The 12526-nt window shown below is 38.4% G+C and overlaps 1 long non-coding RNA gene across 1 annotated transcript; it reads right to left on the bottom strand.

Annotated features, from left to right (window-relative positions):
• Positions 1–1417: 1417 nt before the first annotated feature.
• LOC118856886 lies at positions 1418–10759 on the bottom strand. Its single transcript, XR_005010892.1, has 2 exons — positions 10643–10759; positions 1418–2017 (listed from the first exon to the last, which is right to left on the bottom strand). It is a non-coding gene; the product is annotated as an uncharacterized LOC118856886 (long non-coding RNA).
• Positions 10760–12526: the final 1767 nt, after the last annotated feature.

The raw sequence follows: 12526 nt of genomic DNA, 5'->3' as shown, positions 1-12526 counted from the left end.
TTAGCTGGAATTTAGTGCAACTCATCTCCAAATTCACAGCACACATCCTACTGAGGGATATTTCCCAATAGTTCACCTTTCTTTAATGTTTTATACTTTAAAAAAATGCCTTCCTTATTAGAAATTCTCTTTAGTAGGTAGCATAAATATGATCCTATGTTATAGCTGAGGCTTAGAGAAGTTATGACTATCCCAACTAAGAAATATTGAAGTCAGAGGTCCTAGGTTCAAATGCTGATTCTAAGTCCATTGCTTTGTCATTATGCCATGCTATCTCTCACTCAAAGAAAAACTCATTAAAATTTATTTTGTGGTTAAAAATAAGAAGACTATGTACAAAGAAAATCACAATTTCTGAATCCTTAAGGGATTTTTACAATAGTAAAAGGGGTTAAAAAACATCAGAAGCTACAGGGAAACAAAGAGATGTAATTGATTGTAACGATGGAATGTTAGAGTTGGAGCGAAATTTAAAGAGCATTTAATCTAGCCACATCATTTGTTTGCTATTAACTTGTTAAATTTTTATTGACACATTTTATGTTAATTTTAAATATATTCTTCCCCTGCTTCCCTATCAAGTGTGCTATTCCAATTAGTGAAGAATGAAAAAGAGTGAGGAGAACCCTGCCCCATCCCCCAGTTTAGCCAACACATCAAAAAATTCTAACTACATATGCAGTGATTTTCACCATAGTTACTCAGCTGTACAGAGAAGGGAGGTAGATACATTTTATCATCTCATCTTCTTGGCCAAGGTTTTTCATTATAATTACATAATATTCATTTTGTTGTTCTTTCAATTTGCATTGTTGTAGTCATTGTGTATATTGTTTTCCTGGTTCTCTTTACTTTGCATATTCTTCATATGCATTGTTTCGTATGGTACAACAAAATTTCATTAAATTAATGTATCACAGTTTGCCTAGCCATTTCCTAATCAACAAGCATAAATTTTATTTCCAGGATTATACTTTTCCAAAAAGTGCTACATAAGAATCTGTGACTTCCTGATTTTTATAGACAAAGAATATGAAGCCAAGATACTTTGAATGATTTACCCAAAGTCATACAATGAGTAAATGATAAAGCCAGATCTAGAATCTTTCTGCTGAACTCTAAACTAGTGTTTCCCACTGTAAACTATATGTTCTCTGTCTATCTTGATGCCTATATCTATATCCACATCCATATCTATGTCTATATCTGCCCATTTGGATAAAGATCGAGGAGTCTGGGGCACTTTGACCTCTTACGTTCTACTAAAGTTTCTCTAATCTGGACCCATACATTTTGTGACCAGGGTAAATTTAAGGAAAGCCTAATCATGTAAAAGAAGGGTCAGACTCTTTTCCCATGCTATCTGGCTCTTTACATGTCCATCTTGACATCCCAGAAAAAAAAAATTACTGAAAGCTTAGGTTTTCATCATGTTTAGTGTCTCCCAAAGTGGAGAGGAAGGCAAGAATAGAAAAGTAATGTACAATATGAATCAGGTATAAGCTTTTCATTTCTAACACACAAAATAAATTCAAAACACATAAGATCTACAAGTGTGCAACGACAGAAAACTTAAAATAAGATATAATAATGTATAACTACTGTTATACTCTCTTCAGAGATTGAGAGCTACAACCACCAAAACAAAAAAACACTTGGCAGGACTACAGAAAAATGTTTATCTTTTGCCTTGTCCGAAGAATTACCACTACCACCCCCAAGTCTATGTCTTCTGCCAAATGCCAGTTAACTCTAGAATCATCAGAACTCTTGAACTCACAAGGTTATATCCAAGTCTTAGACACGTCCATTTTGAGATCAGTGTTTGGTCTTCTATGTTTGGGGAATGAACACAAAGCAGAAGAGGCAGCTAGGTTCCCCAGGCTCAGATTTGTCCATTGAGCCAATCTGCTTGCTCTGTATGCCATATTGTAGCAGTCATCATGTTGTAGGGGGAAGGGCAGAAGCCTTCTCTTTCCATTCCTCCAGGGATAGACTTGACTAATTCTCACATAGTCTGCAGATGAGAAGAGAAGAGAATGGATAAGGGCAGGTCACTGATCCAGAAGCTGTTCCTGTTCACTAGATACTAAGAGGATTGCTTTGGTATCCCTAAAGTCACCAAGTCCATAAATGCCAGCCAGAAGTAGATAGAGTATCTCTGTAATGCTCCATGACTCCTGTAACACACGTATCCAGGTGCATGTGTGTGTGTTTTGAGGCTGTACCCCTCACATACCATGGGGGTATCCTTGTATGGCTCAAAGGGAGGCAGAAGAGACATCTCTAGCCTCTACTTCCCCCATACTTCTCCAAGGGAGACTTTAATTCCTGCAGGGAGGGCAGAGGTCTCAAAGAGAGGGGGTACTGGGATAGAATTATACCTATCTGCTCCCTTAATATTATTAGTCTAGGGGATATAGTTTTCAAGTTCAAGCTAAACTTCTCATCAATATTCCTTAATGAGGAAATGGGGTACCCCAAACTTTATATTCAAGGCTTGACTCTCTTCCCACCAAACACTGGTTGCACAATGAACACATTTAGGAAACAGCAAAGAAAAGTTATCCAAGTCAGTAGCAAAATAGAAAATTGGAAAGCACAGGATAATATAAACCAGACAATACAGAGTGAGAGAGCTCTCTCATAGCTAAACCAGGAGAGAGAATACCAAATCTCATCCAAGTGAAAATGCCCTTAAGTCTCTTAGTGTAGCAAGCTGGGCATAGGGAGATGTTAGAGACTACCATCTCCTCTCATGTCAGCTTTTTCCCAGAAGAAGCTTCTTATTCTTCCTTCAGCAACCTGAAGTGGGGTTGGCATTCATCTTCTTTCTCAAAGGTAGAAGTCAAAAGTGCCTAAGGCAACTGTAGAGCCTGAAGAGACTCCAGAAATTCAAAAAAAGTTGAAACCGAAGGGACTGGAACTCTTCTCTCTCCTGCTCTCACCAACTCTTGCTGCCCCTCATGCAGGTGTGAGGCACTGATCTCCACCAATGAGGAGAAAGTCCCACACTTAGACTACATATATCCTCCACAAAGTCCTATTCCCGTTCCTCATTGTAGTGTAAGGTTCTGTCCCTTTAATTTGTGAACAGTTTGATGGCAGAAGTGGTAAAAATAACACCTATGAAAGGAAAACTAATAAAAACCAACTTAAGACAAAAAAATCGTATATACAACACAACACAACACAACACATCACACACACACACACACCACGTTGAAGAGAGACACATACTATTCTGAGGACCAGATAGAGAACTATTCCTCAGATGAACTACACTTGGTGGGAGGCAGAGCAATGACATCATAGTCATTTGCATATTACTGTTACTAGAAGTCAATCCAGAGTTGTTAGTTTGCTTGAGTTCATGGGTTTCCCCAGTCATGTGTCTCTTTGACAGATTTCCATTAGAGTGATTGGGAGAGTGTGACCAAGATTTACGGATGGATTTATATTATGATTATTTCTGATTTCATTTTCTTTTGAATAAATATTATGAGTCTTCTTGCTTTTGTCTTTGTAAAATCAATTAAGTTGGGCTTTTTTACTGTTTTAACATAATAGATCAATTAAGTGTCTTTAATTGAGCCTTACTAGGTGCAAAACCCCAGGCCCAAACCCCCACGTACTAGGTGCTAAGCCTATGTGGGCATGAAGCCCTCAGAGTCCTAAGGGGAGTTGCTAAGACCAGAGCTAATAGTAGGAGCCTGAGTTCTGGTCGCTCAGATGACATTTCATGATGGCTAAAGAGTGTATAAAAAGAGAGGACAGAGCTATTTACTTGAGGCTGTCACTCCTGGAGGCTCAGGACTCTGGGAAGCTGCTCTAAGAGCCTCCTGGCTGAACTCAGATGTTGATGATTTCTTGGTAACTATGAATTGTATTTGGTCTGTTTATAAATGTATGTTTGTAATTTGTTTGTATTTGCTCTGAAGTTCAGGGTGCTGGCTTTTTGCCCTGAACTAAGTGAATGATATTTGTATGTTGGATTGAAATAAGATTGTTAACCCCTTAACATTACTTTCCTTAGTAAAGCAGATCAAAGAACCTGTGTTGGCAGCTTTCTGTGTGCTGCATGTTGGTGGGTCTTACACCCCTACAGTAGCTGCTAGTAGATTGTTGCTACAGTCTTCTAATGATTAAACATTATTATTATTATTACTTTTGCCTTATTATTAACTGGTTTGCTTTTAATAGTTAATGCTATCATGGTGACTGATTTCACATAAATGGGGTATATACTAGTGAAGGCTCAGGAGCTATAGTGTCAAGTAGGAGGACTATATTCCTCCCATACTATGAGAGAGAGAAATCCATTTCAAGGACCAGTATGGAGACTCATCACTAGTAGACAAGGCTATTTGGTGATGAATAATTTGGCTGCAGCAACCCATGAAACAATGAAAAAGATAAAATGTTCAGCCTAGTGTAACTCACTACTTCTACTTCTGCAGACACAATGGTAGAGTGGTGGAAAAGGGGGCAGAGGTTGCTGAGAATCACAAAATTCTTAGATATTTATAATCATTAACTTATCTGCAGGTATTAGAAATGTCTTCTTTGTATAGAGACCAATTAGTGGTGTACTTCTGAAGGAACTGAATCATATCAGATCACTCCTAGCCTTCAAGGGTTAAGCTCAAGTGCAACCTCCCTTATGGGACCATTCCTGAGTTCCCAAGTTCTTATCTCCCTCACTCTAACATCACTTTGTGTTCATTTTGTGTACATTTAGTATTTACTTATCTCTTAACATATTGTGTTTCCTTTACCCCTAAAAGAATGTTAGCTCCTTGAGGACAGAGCCCGTCACTTTTGTAATTGTATCCTTAGTGCTTAGCTCAGTGCCTGAGAGAGTAAGTGCTTAATTAATGCTTGTTGTTTGATTTACATTCTCACTACAAGTGGAACCAGGAAACCAAAGAAAGTGGCAAACAAGTAGAAGAATTATAAACAGAATCTCCTTGGAAAGGCAAACAAAGAAAATTCCAGAGTTGATTTTATTGTGCTTTTACAGGCAAAATATCACAATTTCAGAGGACACTTGGTTGTGTAATATCACAATGCTCATGATAAGTATTTGTAAAAAAAAACCAACATGAAAATAATTTCAATTTATGTGCCAACATCTATTGCAGAGGAAAGAAGAGAAAGATAATATTCTACTAAGAACTCAATAAAACTCCCAAGTTGAGTAGATGTATGTTTCAACAACCTGGTGGCAGCTGTTGTGGGGGTAAAAGACCAACACAAGCCCAACAACAAGAAAGCTGCCAACACACTGCAAAAGCACAGGTTCTTTTGATCTGCTTCAGTAAGGAAAGCAACGTTAAGGGGTTGACAAGCTTACTTTGATCCAGCATACAAATATCATTCACATAGTTCAGGGGAAAAAGCCAGCATCCTGAACTTCAGAGCAAAATACAAACAAAGTACAAACATCGACAGACAGACCTTGTCTGACTCAAATCCCAATACATAGTTACCAGAGTTTAACAAAGTCCCAGCATCCGGGTTTACAAGCTGGAGGGCTCTTAGCTACAGCTGCCCGGAGTCTGTGCATCATCTCGCGCCACCGTGAGTGAGAGCCCTAAACAAATTACAAACATCGACAGACCAAATACAGATTCATAGTTACCAACACCCAGGTTCAGCCCAGGAGCTCATAATGAGGGCTGGCCCAGAGTCACTCTTGCCACCATGGCTGTGGGTAAGTAAGAGCTCCAAAGAAGAGAAAGCCAACCCCTGGTTTTATATCTTTTTCAGGGTCAAGGGTGAGTCACACATGCGACTCACCCACATGACCTAGAATCATCACAAAAAGGTGACTTAAACCCACGTGGTCTAAAAGCCTCTGCTGTCCCAGACATGTCACTCAAAGTCATGTGTAAATTAGGCCCTCCCCTGAGGCAAGGAGGCACCAAGGACACCCAAATCTAATCAAGGAAACAAAGGCCAAACTCTTCAAGGGTACTTGGTTGAACTAAGTGCTAAGAGCCCATTTTGCTTACCAACACAACATATACAGGTTGTTATCATCTGAAGATAATTGTTATTAGAAGGCCACTTAAGATCAATCCATTTAAAACAGGGACCAACATTCCATAGTAAACACTAAAAATGTTTTGATTGGGAAATTTTAATAAACTAAAATTGTAAAAATGTTCATTTTCTCCCATATTTTAAAAAATTGTTAAAATTGCCTCTATGTGGTAATTCTGAAATTGAAAAAAAAGAATGAATATTAATTGGGGGGGCATAATTTTTCCAAGAAATTGTATGATATCTTTCATATTTGAGTTCTGTAGCATGATCATAAAGAAGGTCATTAATTTTAAAATACTTAACAGCATCATCACTTTCCCCAAAGGTCTATTTTAGTCCTTTAAAATTCAAATAATTGTCTTTTGAAGTAGTCTTCTTCAATTAACTCATCAGATCCTCATTTGTCTAAGTAATCAGTGTCAATGCTTTGTGCTATGGCATAGTCTAAAATAAGAAGAATCCTGAATCCAAGATTTTCATCTTCACAATATTTCTTTAAACTTCTGAAACATAAGATTCAATAAATCAATCACAAAAGATTCATTTTGTTATCAATTTTATGTTATCTAGTCTCAACAGGATCCAAACTACCCCAAGGCAAGTATCCTTAATTGATTCTCTATTCCACTCACCACAAACTGTTCCAAAATTTCTTGGGTCTCCTTAAAAGTCCTGTGGCACTTTCCTCTCCTTTCCCCATTTAGCTGATTACCTTAACTCATTCTTTGACGCCCCCCCCTGCAAGAAAAAGCAGCTCTCTTTTTTCCTCTTCTCCAGTCCTTCTGATAACACTCCCCACTGTCTCCTCCTTCACTCCAATCTCTGATGAAGAGGTAGCCCTTCTTCTTGCCAAGACCAACTCCTTCATGGAGACTTGATCTCATCCTCTCCTGTCTTCTCTGGAAGGTTTCTCACACTGTCATCCCCTCCTTTATCTGCTTTTCAATTGCTCCCTTACATGAATGCATCCCCTGTACTTAAAAACCTATATCCTACTGTTCCCACTAGCTAACATCCAATATCTCTCCTCCCTTTCTCCACTAAATTCCATTAAAAATCTACCTACATTTGGTGCCTCCATTTCTGTTTCTTTTGCTGTCTTCTAAACACTCTCAAATTGGCCGTCCCATCTCGTTATTAAGCTAACTACTCTTTCCAAAATTACTTAAGATCTTTTTTAAAAAATTGACTTTTATTAATATCCTTTGCTTTTTATTGCCTAAATTTCTCCATGTATCCCTAATTTCCTTCAAGAGATTTATCCTTCATAACAAGGAATATTTTTTTAAAAGAGAAAGAAGGGAGCCAAGATGGCAGATCAGAGGAAATACAGCTGAACTCTCTCAGTATTCCCCCCCAAACAACTTTAAAATAATGCTTCAAATAAAGAAAAAAATTCTGTTTGAGGCAATCAGCGTTATGTGACATGCCCAGGGTCACATAGCTAGTCAATTTCTGAGGCTAGATTTGAACTCAGGTCCTCCTGACTTCAGAGCCAGTGCTCCATCCAGTGCACCACTTAGCTGCTCCCTCAAATAAAATTTTGGAGTGGGAGAGCCAGCAGGGTGAGACATTTTTCTGACCTGGGAAAACTCACCTAGAAAAACTTTGGAGGTTGGTAGGAGAAGTTTGTGACACTGGGGTGGAACCCCGTCCAGAGCTCACACACAGCAACAGCAGTGCAGCAGCAACAGCAGCTTTAGGAGCTCTCACCCCAGAGACAATAAGGGAGTTAGACAATTGGTCAGAAAGAATTTACAGGGGACCTTTTGCTGGCACTGGGTACAGCTGGCACTGACTGGCAACTCTATTGTCCATATGCAATTCTGGGTTGCAGTTCCAGGGTGGAGAGGAGCACTAGGGGTCAGTTACAAGGCAAAATATGGACTTTCCATAAAATAGAGGACTTTCAAGCTTTCTCAATGAAAAGACCGGAGCTGAATAGAAAATTTGACTTTCAAACACAAGAATCAAGAGAAGCATGAAAAGGTAAACAAGAAAGAGAATTCATAAGGGACTTACTAAAGTTGAACTGTTATGTTTACATTCCTACATGGAAAGATGATGTGTGTAATTCATAAGACTTTTCTCAGTATTACGGGAATTAAAGGGAATATAGACAGAGGGCACAGGGTGAGTTGAATATGAAGGGATGATATCTAAAAAAATGAAATAAATTTAAGGGGTGAGAGGAATATATTGAGAGAGGGGGAAAAGGGGGGGGACAGAATGGGGTAAATTATCTCACATAAAAGTGGCAAGAAAAAGTTCTGTTGGAAGGGAAGAGGGGGCAGATGAGGGGGAATGAGTGAATCATACTCCATTGGATCCAACTTGAGGAGGGAATAACATACACACTCAATTGGGTATTTTACACCACAGGAAAGTAAGGGGAAGGGGATAAAAAGGGGGGATGATAGAAGCAAGGGCAGATAGGGGAAGGAAGTAATCAAAAGCAAACACCTTTGAAAAAGGACAGGGTCAAGGGAGAAAACTGAATAAAGGGGTACAGGATAGGATGGAAGGAAATACAGTTAGCCTTTCACAACATGAGCATTGTGGAAGTGTTTTACATAATGATACATGTGTGATCTACGTTGAATTGCTTGCCTTCCTAGGGAGGGTGAGTGGCAAGGGAAGAGGGGTGAGAATTTGGAACTCAAATTTTAAAAGCAGATGCTTTAAAAAAATAAAAAAATGGTTTTTTTTGCATGCAGCTGGGAAACAAGATGTATAGGGAATGGGGCATAGAAATCTATCCTGCCCTACAAGAAAGTAAGGGGAAAGAGGATGGGGGGGGAAGTGGGGTGAAAGAGGGTAGGGATGACTGGGGAATGAGCCAATCAGAATATATGCCATCTTGGAATGGGGGGAGGGTAGAAATGGGGAGAAAATTTGTAACTCAAAATCTTGAGGAAATCAATGTTGAAAACTAAAATACTAAATAAAAAATAAGAGTAAGTAAGGAGAGGAATTTGACTTGACTGTAAAGTATGAGAAAAATAAAATATGAGACTGGAAAAAACAGACTGTGACTAGTTTGCGGGGGAGTTATCATTTTATTCTATGAATCGTATAGAATCACTGGAGTTTATTGAATCAAGTCTCTACTCAAGGATAGTCACTTTAAAAGCTTAGGATAGATTAGGATGGAGAGAGACTTGAGGCAGAGAGGCCAATTAGGATACCATCAGGCAGAAGAGATCAGGACCTGCATTAAATGGTGGTTGTATATGGAAAGAGTTGTATGTGAGAGATGTCAAGGTAAAAACACCAAAACTTGGTAACTGATTGGATAGGTAGAATAAGAAAGTGGGAAAAACTGAAAATAATGCTGAGTTCTCAAACTTAGTTGACTGGAAAAGTGATGATGCTTTCAGCGGAAATAGGAAAGTTTGGTAGAGAGATGGGTTTTGAGGAAAAGATTTTGGACGTCTTGAATTTGAGATGCCCAATTGGCTGCTACTAATGTGGTACTAAAGCTTAGGGAAGAGTCTAAAGCTGGATACAGAGATCTGTATGTCATCTGCCAAGAGGTAATAATTAAACCAATAACTCTAGGTCGCCAAGAGAGATAGGATGCATAAAGAGAAAAGGAAAAAAAGAAAAATCTTGGGATTCATTTAGTCCATGGGTTCTCATCCAGTACTGTTCCACTGACTAGCTATAGACCCCTGGGTAACTCATTTAATCCAGTTTGGTTTTCTTCAAAATTAAAATGTTGGCCAAAAACTGGCTGTATATATTTTGCAATTATGTCAGCCTCTCCTGTAGCTGCTGGTATTTATGATATCCCTTCTAGCTCTAATGTTATGTGCTCTATAGGAGAGCATTTAATATTTGAGCCAAGATTGAAATGCATATATATGCTTCTGATACCATTTCTACTATATAACACTTGTTTCTTAGTAAACACTCTTCCTACATAATTTTTCAGTTTTTGACCTATTTTAAATCCAATTTCAGGGCATGCAACAAATAATACCAACAATGATACTCAGACAGGCTAAATAACTTGCCCATCATCACAGAACCAGAAAGTGTCTGAGCTTGGATCTGAACTAGTTTCCTGTATCCCAATCCACCATTCTTTTCCCTTTGCCACAACAGATATAAAATTAAATTGTTTATTTTGGGTCCCATTTGCATGGAAGAACCAAATAACAGTGAGAAGTTTAAATGGAACTGAAATTCCAGGGAAAGCTGACTAAGGAGCATCTTGAAATGTCCCAAGGGAATAGATTTTCTTTGGATCCTTTGGGGAAAATTCAGGACTGATTCTGGATGCTCAAATTAATTAATGTCTAGGGATAAAGTTCTCCCAGGACACACCACACAAAACTCCTCAGATTTTAGATATACAGTAGAATGTCTCATAAACCAACCTCTATTTAAGTCCTACTTCCCTATGAAATAACATGCACACCCACTGGCCCCAAGGCCAATCCAGTTCTTTTGCTTAAGCAGATATGGACAGCTCTTGGAATCATAGAGCTGTAAAGAATCTAATAGATCATTTAATCTATCCCTTTTTATTTCAACAATAAGGAAGTAAAAACCTAGAGATAAGGTGTTTCTTGCCCAAACTCACACAATGGTGGTAGTCCAGGTCTTCAGTGCTCAATCCATTATACCATCTTCATCAACTTTCAACACTTGTTACACAGAGAAAGAATCCAGGACCTTCCTAGGAGTATCTTCGAAGAAGCTGAAATGATGGAGAGGAACTTTGAGGATTTCAGCATTTCCAAAAGGCAAGGATGATGGACCATCATTATAATTAAAAGGTTATTGTCTTGCTGGAGAAATAGCCTGAGGTCTGTCTTCAGAGGATTACATAATTGGGATGACATGATGATTCAGGAAAATTGTTTGATTTTTGTGTTTGATTTTTACTTCCTTAAGGGCAAGATCATGCAAATGATGTGAACCATAATTTGTCAGTCTGATTTTTATGCCTAGTTTCCTCCAAAACCACAGTTACCTTTTTACTATGTATTGTGAGTCCCTATTTCATGATTGTAAAAAGAGAATCACAGAGTATCAGAGCTATGACTCCTCAAATCCAGTGGCTTACTTTTATAGATTAGGAAACTAAATTCTAGAGAGGATGTGACATATCCATGGTCACATTGTTAGTATAGACCTGGGAGTAAGTCAAAGATCTTTGCTTCCAAAATGCTCTTCACTAAAACTCTGATACCAGATGTTACTCTTATCACTCATTACAGTTACCCAAATATTCCACTACCAACAGTTAATGAAGCCATTTCCAGTATTTAAAAAGTTGGAGATGAGATAGGGCATTTAAGGAAAGAGCAAAAAAAAAAAAGGATGCATTAGACAATTTGGACAATTGAGACAGTATTGTGAGAAGTGAGAAGACAGGGAGAGTATTGATTATATTTAGTTAAGATAAAGGGAAACAATGAAAGATAAATTTAGAATGACAGAGATGAGTTCCTGTAGATCCTTCCATCCCATACTAAAGTAGTTACGCTTTATCCCAAAGGCAAAAAGAAGTCTTTGAAGGCTCTTGAGTAGAGAATGACATGAAATGGTATGTACATTGCATTGAAGGAGAAGAGACAAATGAACTGAGGTGGTGGCAGTGGGAACAGAAACAGAGGACAAATAGATGTTGCAGTGGAAAGGGCAGTGGATGAGGAGTCCAAAAGACCTGAGTTCATATCTGGCTTCAGACACTTACTAATGGAAGCCAGATTGATTTCTTTGACTCTGGGGAGTTCTGAATACCATCTTCTCACCATCATTTCCTACAACTGCTTTGTGGCTAAATATAAACCCCACCATCACCTTGTGTGATCCTGGGCAAGTCATTTAACCTCTCTTTGTCTCAGTTTCTTCATCCATAAATGGAAATCCTAATAGCATCTACCTCTCAATGTTTTTGTAAGGATCAAATGAAATAATATTGATAAGGCACTTAGCACAGTGCCTGTCACATAGTAAGCATTATATAAATTTTAGTTACTATTATTATAACTATCATACAAGGTAGAAGAGATAGAAACAGATCATTTTTGGAATGTGGCAGGGTAAGGAAAAAGGAGGGGTCAAAGACACTGAGGTTTGGGGTCTGGGTGACTGGGAGAAGAATATTGGTGTGACTAAAAGAAATAGGAAAGTCAAGTGCAACATTTTCATTAGGACTGGGAGAGATTACGAATTTGGTTTTACACATTTTGATTTGGAGCTATTAGTAGAATAGGGGACGGCAAATGTCTCGGAGGAACTTGGAAATATGGGGCTACAGCTCAGGAGAGAAGTCAAAAGGGGAAATATAGTTCTGGAAATAATCAGCATAGGGTTTGAATATATGAAAGTGAATTGAATTGCTAAGAGGGACAGTCTAGAAAAAGAAGACTTTCTAAAATGCCCTGGCAGACTCAGAAAGGAGAGAGGTCTCCATCATTGGAGGTCTTCAAACAAAGATTGATGACAACTTATCATT

Source organism: Trichosurus vulpecula, chromosome 7 (assembly GCF_011100635.1).
Source record: "Trichosurus vulpecula isolate mTriVul1 chromosome 7, mTriVul1.pri, whole genome shotgun sequence".
Classification (NCBI taxonomy): Eukaryota; Metazoa; Chordata; class Mammalia; order Diprotodontia; family Phalangeridae; genus Trichosurus; species Trichosurus vulpecula.
The sequence above is the reverse complement of the archived record's forward strand: the minus strand, read 5'-3'. Positions and strand labels throughout refer to the sequence as shown.